Source organism: Arachis ipaensis, chromosome B01, assembly GCF_000816755.2.
Source record: "Arachis ipaensis cultivar K30076 chromosome B01, Araip1.1, whole genome shotgun sequence".
NCBI lineage: Eukaryota > Viridiplantae > Streptophyta > Magnoliopsida > Fabales > Fabaceae > Arachis > Arachis ipaensis.
In genome coordinates, this window is record NC_029785.2 from 13,206,154 (window position 1) to 13,218,231 (window position 12,078).

The following is a 12,078-nucleotide window of genomic DNA, read 5'->3' on the forward strand; positions in this document are numbered from 1 at the left end:
CCCAAGTGAGATATTGTTAGAAAATTATAATTTCTTAATTTATTTATGGGCAATATATATAATTGATTATAGTCATATTAGCTAGTTCATATTATATGACATATATAGGTAATATCATTTATTGTTATAAATGCTAAATTGAATAAGTTATTATTACTTTCACTACAAGAAAAACACTGAGTACCGTCGAATTTACTGTCGGATTAATCTAATAAATCCGCCGCTAAAAAAATTACCGTCGTCTTTTAGTTAACGGTATAAACGGCACCGGAAACCCTTTTTCGGCTGATTTTTTTGACCGACGCTAATTACCAACAGATTTTCCATCGGTGTTTTTGATGGATTGTCGAGCTAGGGGATGATGATTACTGTCAAATTAATCTGATGGTAACTTTGGCGCCATTTTGCTTTAAATGGCGCCAAAACTTACCGTCGGATTAATCCGACGGTAAATCCACTGATAGCATTAGTACTTTTTATTTTTTTATGGATTAAAACTTTTGTTAACGAAATTGTTATCAGAAATCTAAAAACAATAGAAATCAACAAATTATTTTATTAAAAATAAATGATATAAATACAATCAAAAGTCACAGAAGAGTAACATACCATAAACAAACAAAAATGCATAACACTCTAACAACTAGAGATCCTGATAATCGTCGTCGTCATCAGTGGCAGCGTCATCGTGGTCCCCATGCTGAGGCGGCGGAGTAGGTGCCGTCAGTATCCCACCAGCAGCATCGTAGCTGGAACCAGTAGTGTCGCTGCCTCCAGCGCGCATCAGCTGGCTGTACTCCTCCGTCTGCTGTCGCATCCGATTGATACCTTTGCTCAGTCTGCTCCTGTTACTAGTGATGCTCCTGTGTTAGTTTTTGCACCTCCTCCCTCAGGTCGATAACTTCTTGGGGATTAGCAGGGCTAATGACAGAGGCAGAGGAAGCCGCCAACGCAGAAGAGCGGAGGCCGCTGGGAAAGAACGAGCCCAATCTCGAAGCGGAAATTCTTGTGGGATTTGGAGGTGGTCTTGGCCAAATCTTATCAGGATCCATGACTGAGATCTCCGAGTTGGCTTCATCGGCTCCACTGGCGACTAAGATTGCTAGGTCGCGGCCTCCAACCTCGGCTGATACTCCTCCTGCGTCACACACGTTAGTTGTGATTATGACAGTAGTTAAATAAACGAACTTAAAACCAAATACAACTGCAATTTAAGGTTAATTTAAACTCACATAATGGGATGCCGACCGTTCGTCAGCAAATCTCTCATTGTTTGTCTTCAAAACATGTGTATACTTGAAGGTCTCTGCCAGTGTGGCCTCACGATTCAATGATTTAGACTACAAATTCATATATCAATCAAATAGTTCAATAAACGAACAAATTAAAGAATGACAGCCAAATACATATGAAATAAATTTTAATTTTAAATTTTTTTATTTAAATGAAAATCTTATAAAAATTTTGACAAAGTCTCCCCTGAAATTTGGATTTAGCCACTCTTAAAGGATTCCATCCAAACCAAATTAACATCATTATTTTCACAGTCAAGCATTTTTCAAACAATTTCAGCAGCAAGAATAAGCAAACAGTTAAACACTCCAACATTTTTCAGCAATTTCAAAGCCTAACCTAACCTATTCTAACCTATCCTAACCACCTAAATCCACTAAAACTGAATAGTAAACACCCTAAAAATAATCTACAAACTACTTAAGTAACTTGATAATGAAAAAGGAAATTAAACATCGTAAACTCTTCTAACTAATTCTTACCAGCCTCGTCTTCGTCTTTATAAATGTTGCCAACCCACCGGTATACCTCGACAACCTGGGTAAATCCCTGTTGGCGATGTTCGTCAGGCATCGACACTTGAAGGCCTTGTGATCTCTAAAGTGAGTGTCCAAGTCAAGTTTGATGTTTGGACGGATCCACTTCATCAGGTAGTCTTTCCCCTAACGAATATCGCTCATCATCTGCTGAAAACGTTTGGCTGCTCGGTGGTTGTATATCTTGGAGATTATGAGGTTATACTCCGCATCGCAGATGAACTTCAACTGCACAAAGTAATTCACCAGCATTAGTTACTTGGAATAAAATACAGTTCAAATACAGTAAATCAATTCTAACCAAATTAGGTTCTTACCGCCCACTTCTAAAACCAGCGCTCCCTGGTCTCGGCCGGGATCTGCATGTAGGTCGACCATGGATAGTCGTACATGGACTAAATGACCTCGGATATCTCTTGTGTGCAAGCATTAGGGTTCGGTGCAAACCTGTCACAAAACAAACCGCACAGGAACAATCGCATAAGATAAACAAGTTTAACGTAGACAAACTAAAGATAAACAAACTTAACATTATAAAAGTAAACTCATGATTGCTTGCCATCAGGGGCAAATCCTCATCTGGATTATGGACGGTAGTGAAGAGGCATCCTGCTCGGGGGCATTGGAGGTATCACCCACCGCAGGCTCTATCGACGGAGTTGCTGCATCTGCAGGGGGAATATTGGAACCATGATAAACTGTTGGTCCGGCGGACTCGCCTATGACGTCATAGGAGTCGATGGGGTAGTCGGGGTAAAAGGCAATGATTGGGCAGCGTTGGGAAATTCGGTGGTAGCCCGCCCTCTACCACGACCATGTGTCCTACTCGATCTCCCTCTACTGCCTGTGGTCATGTCTGTATAGCGAATATATTAATAACATATTAATAACATAACAAACATTTTACTAATACACTCAACACAGTAACTATATTAATAAAAGCTTGAGTTATAACATTAGTCAAAACACAATTAAATAAAAATTCACAGCATCACTAGAAATCCTAAAGATAATTATTTTATATTCCTTTTAATATTCATTTTATATATAGGGCTAATCAAATTAAAGATAATTATCAAGTAATTAAGCATACCATTTTTGTCAAACCCTTATTTACATTGCCCCCTACAGTTGCTTAATTTTATCCTAAAACTCTGGTCACATTGCAATTCCGTGATTCATTTTTAAGTCTTAACCAAAGTCCTCTACCCTCAAGGTTAACCAAAAAGATTGCAAACCCCAATTCATAGATCTAATCATGGCCCTAATCTATGGATCTATCTGCAATTAACCAATTCAAGAATTACAATACCAACCACAACTTAGTTAAGGTTTAAACTATAATTCCTTTTGAAGGTTCCAGAAGGCTTAGAGAATGGGTGGTTGAATCTATGGCCTTCTTTGACTTTGATTAAGTGAGTCTTAAAACCAGAAATTAAACTTCACTTTAGTTTGGTCTGCGCAGCGCATTATGCAGGAGACAATTTTGTTTTGTCTCATAAAAACCAGAAAAACAGAACTAAAGCAGAGAGGAAGAAGGTGACATAGTCATATATCCTGGTTTAGTTGACCTATGCAAACATCCAGTCTCCACCACAACGTTGGTGAAATTTTTACTATCTTTTAAGTATTGCATACACCAATTCTCTAGGACTCAACGTAATCCTATCTGAGACACATAAAGCTTTAACATAAACTTGATTTGGTAATGCAACTACCTAAACTAGACACACTAAGTGCTCACTCAACTTAGCAAGGGATACCTCTCAGGTACATGACACAAAACATAAATACATCCAAAAGAAATCTGAAATTACTCTTGGCTTTTCTCTCAAATGTTTCTCTCATCCTTTTCACTCAATGGCTTTTATCAATGCCTCTCTTTTTTCCTTTTATCTCATTCAGAATACAAAGAAAGATATACACTGAAACAGAAAATACAAACAGTAAACTATGAAAGAGATGATGATTCATAGCCTTTGTGCTATAAGTTGAACTGAATTCAGCTCTCTCTGAAGAAGCTCTCCATCTTGGCAGAATGTTTCTTTGATGTAGAAATACTATCCAAAATGTTGAGCTCTCTCAGAGAAGCTTTCAAACAAACTCAGATTCTGGTTCTCTCTCCTTGCCTCTCATGAGAATCATTTTCCTTTTTGTACCTTCTTCTGAACCAAGGTTAGTGTTTCTTCAAAGTCAACTATTGGGCTTGCTGAGCTCTTCTATTCTCTTTCATCAATCAACCCCAAAATTAGGGATTTCAAATCTGGATGTTGGCTTGATCGAGGAGGGCCGAGCAGCAGAAATTAGTTTGCTCAGTGATAAACCCAAATCCAAATCCTTAAAATTGTGCTTTGGCTCCAAGTAACAATGTAAGCCATTAATTTACAGCAGAGATAATCAGACACCACTTTCTTCATTTATCCCAAAATGGTGTTGCAGAGAGTTGGAGAAGAAGTAAAGAAATTAACTTGCATACAAATAGAAATAAATCACCTTTAACCTCTGACTTAGCTTAACATGCTTTTGATTAGTATGATTGGACATTGCTTTCCTGATTAACTTTCTCTTTCTTTCTTCTCTAGTATGTGAGCTCGAAGATGAAGCTTTTTCTCTCTCTTTCTTGTGTTTACTCGAAGTACATTTGTGAAGCCTAGCTTGGGTTTGATTCACTAATGGTTGGTTGGCATTGGGCTTGATTTGTGGATCAATTTTCATTTAGTACACTTGAGTGCATTAGTTTCATTGGCTTGGGCTGCAACAAATTAATTTGGGCCTGCGCACTAAAACACTTCATCAAACCCACTTGGGTTATTAACCCAATTAACATGTTTGTCATCATCAATGTGTTAATTGTTTTTCTTAACTCAACAATCTCTCCTTTGATGACAAACATAGTTTCAAAAGATAAGATTAAGACACTTCTCTTTGATGATGTCAAGTAGTTTTGATTTGCTCCCCCTTTCTTTCTCAAAGGTTGCTCCTCTTGAATGTATGCTTTTCTTTTGTTTCCTGTTCATATATACACATATAGAGAACATAACTATACAAGCCATACACATGCTGTACAAAAATTTGTAATGCAACATTTTCAACAACTTGATCAAAAAGAACCATCATGCATTTTCTTATTCCAAGCTTAGTTAAATAGCACCCAAGCAATGACATCAAGCACCTGATCAAGTCTCAAGTGTATTAATAACACCAGTTCAGTTCATTCAAACACCTTGTCAATCTCAAATCAATGTCTCTTTTAGCAAAAAAAGATATCAAGGTACTGGAACAATTATCAAGAATTTCAAAATAGAGCATGAAAAATTAATCATTCCAAAATAGAACATGCCCAACTATTTTCAAACTAAACTACCAACTCAAAAACTATATCTATCTATCTACTACTCTCCCCTTTGTCATCAAGGGAGAAACTAGAAATGACTCAACCCTACAAAAAAAAGGTTAGCACGAAAGCAATATATTAACCAAAATAAAAGTAAGTGCAAATTAAGTAGTTGTTTTGAATTTATAGTCATCCAAATCATAAAATAGTATCCAAAGAAAACTTAAATTGTTTCAACCAGCAAAGAGTCATAAGAAAGAAATCAGCAACTAGAGACATCCTCAAGCATCCGAGCCATCCTCCTCAGAATCAAGATGTTCCTCTTGGTCCGTGGCCATGGTGTCGTCCTCATTAATGTTGTCTACATACTTCAAAAGGATAGCCACTCTATCTCTTGATTTTCTGAAGGCATTCTCATTTCGAACCGCAAGCTTCCTCTCTTGTTGGCTTGTTGAGATAAGATGGTTTGATAGGTTCATAAACTCCTGCAGAACAACTTTAACAACTCCATAGAGGAGTGATTTGTGACCATTTGAGGCTGAATGGAAATAGTAATAATCTGTAGACATCCTGATCTGCTTCCTTATCATGTACTGTGTCAGCAATTTGTAAAAACTGTGCCAGAAACCCTGTAGGTCTTCCTGTGGAAGACCGGAATACTGGCAACTTTGCTGCACCATGATAATGAGCTGAGGATTCAACTCAAAGCTACTGACTCCAATGGAGGGTATGCAGATACTACTCCCATATGAAGCAGTAGATGGGTTAGCATATGACCCCAGAGTCCTTCTGGACTGTTCATTTCCACTTAGATCCATGATGGAGAAAGGGAGATGATGTAAAATAGAGAAGAAATATTTTTATTTATTTAATTATTTATTTATTTCAAAAATAAAATAAATGAAAATAAAATAAATAAAATTGGGTGGAGATTTTCGAAAAAATATGAGGAGAGAGAAAGTGGTTAGGAAGTTTTGAAAAAGATATGATTGAAAGGATTTGATTATTTTGAAATAAGTAAAAAAAAATCTGAATTTTAAAATTGATTTTCGAAAAAAATGCTTTAAAATAGAGAGAAAAGATATTTTTGAATTTAAAGAAGAAAGAAAAAAACAATAAGATGGCACAAGATTTAAAATTTTTAGATCTAGTGCTCATTGTTTTCGAAAATTTTGGAGGGAAAACACCAAGGAACACCAAACTTAAAAATTTTAAGATCAAGACACAAGGAAAACTCAAGAACACTTTGAAGACTCACAAGAACACAAGAACATGAAGAAAGAACACCAAACTTAAAATTTTTAGAAAACCAAACTAAAATTTTCGAAAAACAAAGAAAAATCAACAAGAAAACACCAAACTTAAAGTTTGGCACAAGATTTAATAGAAAAACTATTCTTGAAAAAGAAGATTTTGAAAAGAATATAAAAGATTCTGACCCAATTACCAAGAACACAGATTAACGCTCTAGCCAACTGAGTTATGAATGTAACACTTGTTTTGAAGAAGTATTTTTAAATAACTAAGAATAATAAAAAAATTATTTTTTTGAAAACTAATGTTTTGAAAAGGCACAAGAAAAACAAGAATGAAAAAATAAAATAAATAAAAAGGTAGAGATTTTCGAAAAAATATGAGGAGAGAGAAAGTGGTTAGGAAGTTTTGAAAAAGATATGATTGAAAGGATTTGATTATTTTGAAATAAGTAAAAAAAAAATCTGAATTTTAAAATTGATTTTCGAAAAAAATGCTTTAAAATAGAGAGAAAAGATATTTTTGAATTTAAAGAGGAAAGAGAAAAACAATAAGATGGCACAAGATTTAAAATTTTTAGATCTAGTGCTCCTTGTTTTCGAAAATTTTGGAGGGAAAACACCAAGGAACACCAAACTTAAAAATTTTAAGATCAAGACACAAGGAAAACTCAAGAACACTTTGAAGACTCACAAGAACACAAGAACATGAAGAAAGAACACCAAACTTAAAATTTTTAGAAAACCAAACTAAAATTTTCGAAAAACAAAGAAAAATCAACAAGAAAACACCAAACTTAAAGTTTGGCACAAGATTTAATAGAAAAACTATTCTTGAAAAAGAAGATTTTGAAAAGAATATAAAAGATTCTGACCCAATTACCAAGAACACAGATTAACGCTCTAGCCAACTGAGTTATGAATGTAACACTTGTTTTGAAGAAGTATTTTTAAATAACTAAGAATAATAAAAAAATTATTTTTTTGAAAACTAATGTTTTGAAAAGGCACAAGAAAAACAAGAACAATCACAAAACAAGAGAAACTAAAGATCAAACAAGAAAAATTCAATAAAAAAAGAATAATAATAAAAAAAATATAATTTTCGAAAAAAAAATTTTTGTAAGAGAAAATAAGGATTCTAAAATTTTAACCAAAAACAATAATAAGAGACTCTAAACCAAAAAGAAAAATTTTTCCTAATCTAAGCAACAAAATAAACCGTCAGTTGTCCAAACACGAACAATCCCCGGCAACGACGCCAAAAACTTGGTGCACGAAATTGTAATGTCAATGTTCACATTACTCTCTTACAACTTCGCACAACTAACCAGCAAGTGCACTGGGTCGTCCAAGTAATACCTTACGTGAGTAAGGGTCGAATCCCACGGAGATTGTTGGTTTGAAGCAAGCTATGGTTATCTTATTATTCTTAGTCAGGAAAATAATAAAACAATTCACTTATCAAATTTGATTGCAAGGAATAAAAGGGCATAAATATAAATACTTATTGTGCAATGATGGAGAATATGTTGGAGTTTTGGAGATGCTTTGTCTTCTGAAATTCTGCTTTCTTCTGTTTTCTAATTCACGCACGCACGTCCTCCTATGGCAAGCTGTGTGTTGGTGGATCACCGTTGTCAATGGCTACCATCCATCCTTCCAGTGAAAAGGGTCCAGGTGTCCTGTCACCGCACGGCTAATCATCTGCAGGTTCTCAATCGTACCGGAATAGGATTTACTAACCTTTTGCGTCTGTCACTACGCCCAGCACTCACGAGTTTGAAGCTCGTCACAGTCATTCAATCCCTGAATCCTACTCGGAATACCACAGACAAGGTTTAGACTTTCCGGATTCTCTTGAATGCTGCCATCAATCTAGCTTATACCACGAAGATTCTGATTAGGAGATCCAAGAGATATTCATTCATTCTACGGTGAACGGAAGTGGTTGTCAGGCACACGTTCATGGGGGAATGATGATGATTGTCACGTTCATCACATTCATGTTGAAGTACGAATGGATATCTTAGATAGGAACACGCATGTTTGAATGGAAAACAGGAATACTTGCATTAATTCATCAGGACACAGCAGAGCTCCTCACCCCCAATAATGGAGTTTAGAGACTCATGCCGTCAAAGAGTACAAAGTTCAGATCTAAAAATGTCATGAGATATAAAATAAATCTCTAAAAGTTGTTTAAATACTAAACTAGTAACCTAGGTTTACAGAAAATGAGTAAACTATGATAGATAGTGCAGAAATCCACTTCTGGGGCCTACTTGGTGTGTGCTGGGGCTGAGACTAAAGCTTCTCACGTGCCTGGGCTGTTATGGGCGTTCAACGCTAGGCTGTAACCTGTTTCTGGCATTGAACTCCAACTTGTAACGTGTTTCTGGCGCTGGACGCCAGACTGCAACATGGAACTGGCGTTGAACGCCAGTTTACTTCGTCTATCCTTGAGAAAAGTATGGACTATTATATATTGCTGGAAAGCCCTGGATGTCTACTTTCTAACGCAATTGGAAGCGCGTCAATTGGACTTCTGTTGCTCCATAAATTCCATTCCGAGTGCAGAGAGGTCAGGATCCAACAGCATCAGCAGTCCTTTTTCAGCCTGAATCAGATTTTTGCTCAGCTCCCTCAATTTCAACCAGAAAATACCTGAAATTACAGAAAAACACACAAACTCATAGTAAAGTCCAGAAATATGAATTTTTCCTAGAAACTAATGAAAATAAACTAAAAACTAACTAAAACATACTAAGAACTATATGAAATTAACCCCAAAAAGCGTATAAAATACCCGCTCATCACAACACCAAACTTGAACTGTTGCTTGTTCCCAAGCAACTAGACAAATAAAATAGAATACAAGTGAGTTAAGAAACAATAATATCTCATAGTTTTTGACTGAAGCTCAGATTCTAATTAAATGAGCGGGGCTAGTAGCTTTTTGCTTCCGAACAGTTTTGGCATCTCACTTCATCCATTGAAGCTTAGAATGATTGGCATCTATAGGAACTTAAAATTCAGATAGTGTTATTGATTCTCCTAGTTCAGTATGTTGATTCTTGAACACAGCTACTTTTATGAGTCTTGGCCGTGGCCCTAAGCACTTTGTTTTCCAGTATTACCACCGGATACATAAATGCCACAGACACATAATTGGGTGAACCTTTTCAGATTGTGACTCAGCTTTGCTAGAGCCCCCAATTAGAGGTGTCCAGGGTTCTTAAGCACACTCTTCTTTTGCTTTGGACCTTGATAAATTATAGCTTAATTGGTGATAAAATCAAAATATAGATACTAATTACTACTACTTATATGTAACTTCTAAGGTAAAGCACAAATAAGAGCAATTATCACAGGGTTAAGGCTAAGATTAGAACTCAACAACCTTGAGGTTGGGAAGTGGATGTTCCTCTACTCTGTGGGGTGCTTGGTCCTTCAAGAGATAACTTCTGACGCTTCAGTTCCTTTAAGTCACGCCCTTGCTCTTCTTGTTCTCTGAGCAGTTTGCAGAGCATACTATTTTGATTTTCCTGTTCTTCCTTTATTTGGTCCATAGATTCTTGCAACTTGGTAACAGATGCTTCAAGCTGTTCCCAATATTCAAATTGAGGGACTTCTGGGAGGAATTCTTGCGCCCTCCTCTTGGTGTGGTCATCCTGCATTTGTTGTTTTTCCATTGTGATTTTAGTGATTGGTTGCTCCACTGAGATATACTCTGTTATTCCCATCTTTATTCCAGCATCTTTGCAGAGCATAGAGATTAAGCTTGGATAAGCCAACCTGGCATCCTTGGAGTTCTTGTTAGCAAGTATGTAAAATTCAGATGGGATTAGTTGATGAACTTCTACTTCTTTTCCCAACATAATACAATGGATCATTACTGCTCTTTTAACAGTGACTTCAGAACGGTTGCTTGTGGGCAATATAGAGCGCCCAATGAAATCCATCCATCCTCTGGTGACTGGTTTGAGATCTTCTCTCTTGAGTTGATTTGGGACACCCTTGCTGCTGGTGGTCCACCTGGCTCCAGGGATGCATATATCCTCTAGAATCTTATCCAGGCCCTTGTTTGTTCTCATCATTCTCCTATTGAAGGAGTCTGGGTCATCTTTCAGCTGAGGTAGCTTAAAGATCTCCCTGATTTTGTCAGGGTGGATGTGAACAATCTTTCCTCTGACCACAGTCCTATAGTCATAGAGGGCAGCTCCAGATATTCTCTGCCTGTCTGTTTGCCACAGATTAGCGTAGAATTCCTGAACCATATTCCTTCCCACTTTCGTTTCAGGATTAGCTAGGACTTCCCAGTTCCTGTTTCGAATCTGCTCTTGGATCTCTGGATATTCATCTTCTTTCATATCGAACTTGACTTCCGGGATCACATATCTTAGACCCATTATTTTGTAGTAATGGTCTGAATATTCTTTGGTTAAGAACCTCCCTTGATTCCGGGATCACATATTCTTTGGAATACTCTCTTTCTTGCCTCTTGGAGTGGGTTATTTTCCTTTAGGAGCCATGATCTTAGTGGGTATGGTTTAGTGATCACGGATAAACACACCAAACTTAGAGGATTGCTTGTCCTCAAGCAAAAGAAAAGAAAGGAGAGGGATAGAAGGAGAGCTAGTGTTGAATGGTGGATGAGAGGAAGGAGGCCGAATGTGTTTTTAAAAGGGAGGGGGTGGGTTTTCGAAAATAGGGAGAAAGATAAGATAGAAGATATGATTTAAAATTGAAAAGATATGAAAGATATTTGAAAAAGATGAATTTGGATTTTTTTTTTGAAAAAGATAATATGGAGATTTGAAAAAGATATTGATTGGTTGAAAAGATTTTTGAATGAAAAGAGATAGATTTGTTTTGAAAATTTTGAAAAAAAAGTTGAATTGGATAAAAAAAGGATTTGTGCTTATGGATTAGGATACATTTGATATTTTTAAAGTGGGGTTTTTAGAAATTAAGGATTTTAGAAATCAGGGTTTGTAACATGTTTATGCAAGAAATCATGAATTGAAACATGAAAATTAAGATCAAAATGAAAAATATGAAGAAAAAACGAATTTACCTCCTCCCCACCATCCTGGCGTTTGAACGCCCAAACGCTGCATGTTTTGGGCGTTCAACACCCAACTGCTGCTTCTCTTGGGTGTTCAACGCCCAGCTGTTGCTTCTTTCTGGCGTTGAACGCCAGGAACTCCTTTGTCACTGGGCGTTTTTCTGAACGCCCAGGACGCTGTAAATCTGGCGTTAAACGCCCAGAAGGAGCTTCTTTCTGGCGTTCAACGCCCAGAAGATGCTTCTTTTTGGCGTTTAACGCCCAGATGGCTATCCTTACTGGCGTTCAACGCCCAGTGGATGCTTCTTTTGGGCGTTGAACGCCCAAAACAGACTTTTACTGGCGTTTTCTTGCCAGTGAGCTCTTTTTCTCTGTTTTGTGTGCAGAATCCTTCTGTAACCCTGTAAACTTATACAATTGACTCTTTACCTTAGTATCAATGAACTATATATAAACAAATAAAATCAAGAATAGGGCAAAATGCTTAGAGGAAGTGATGCCCCATGGCTAGGTTGCCTCCCAGCAAGCGCTTCTTTATTGTCTTTAGCTGGACCTTGCTGAGTTTTTAATCTAGCCTCAGCCTTGAGCACT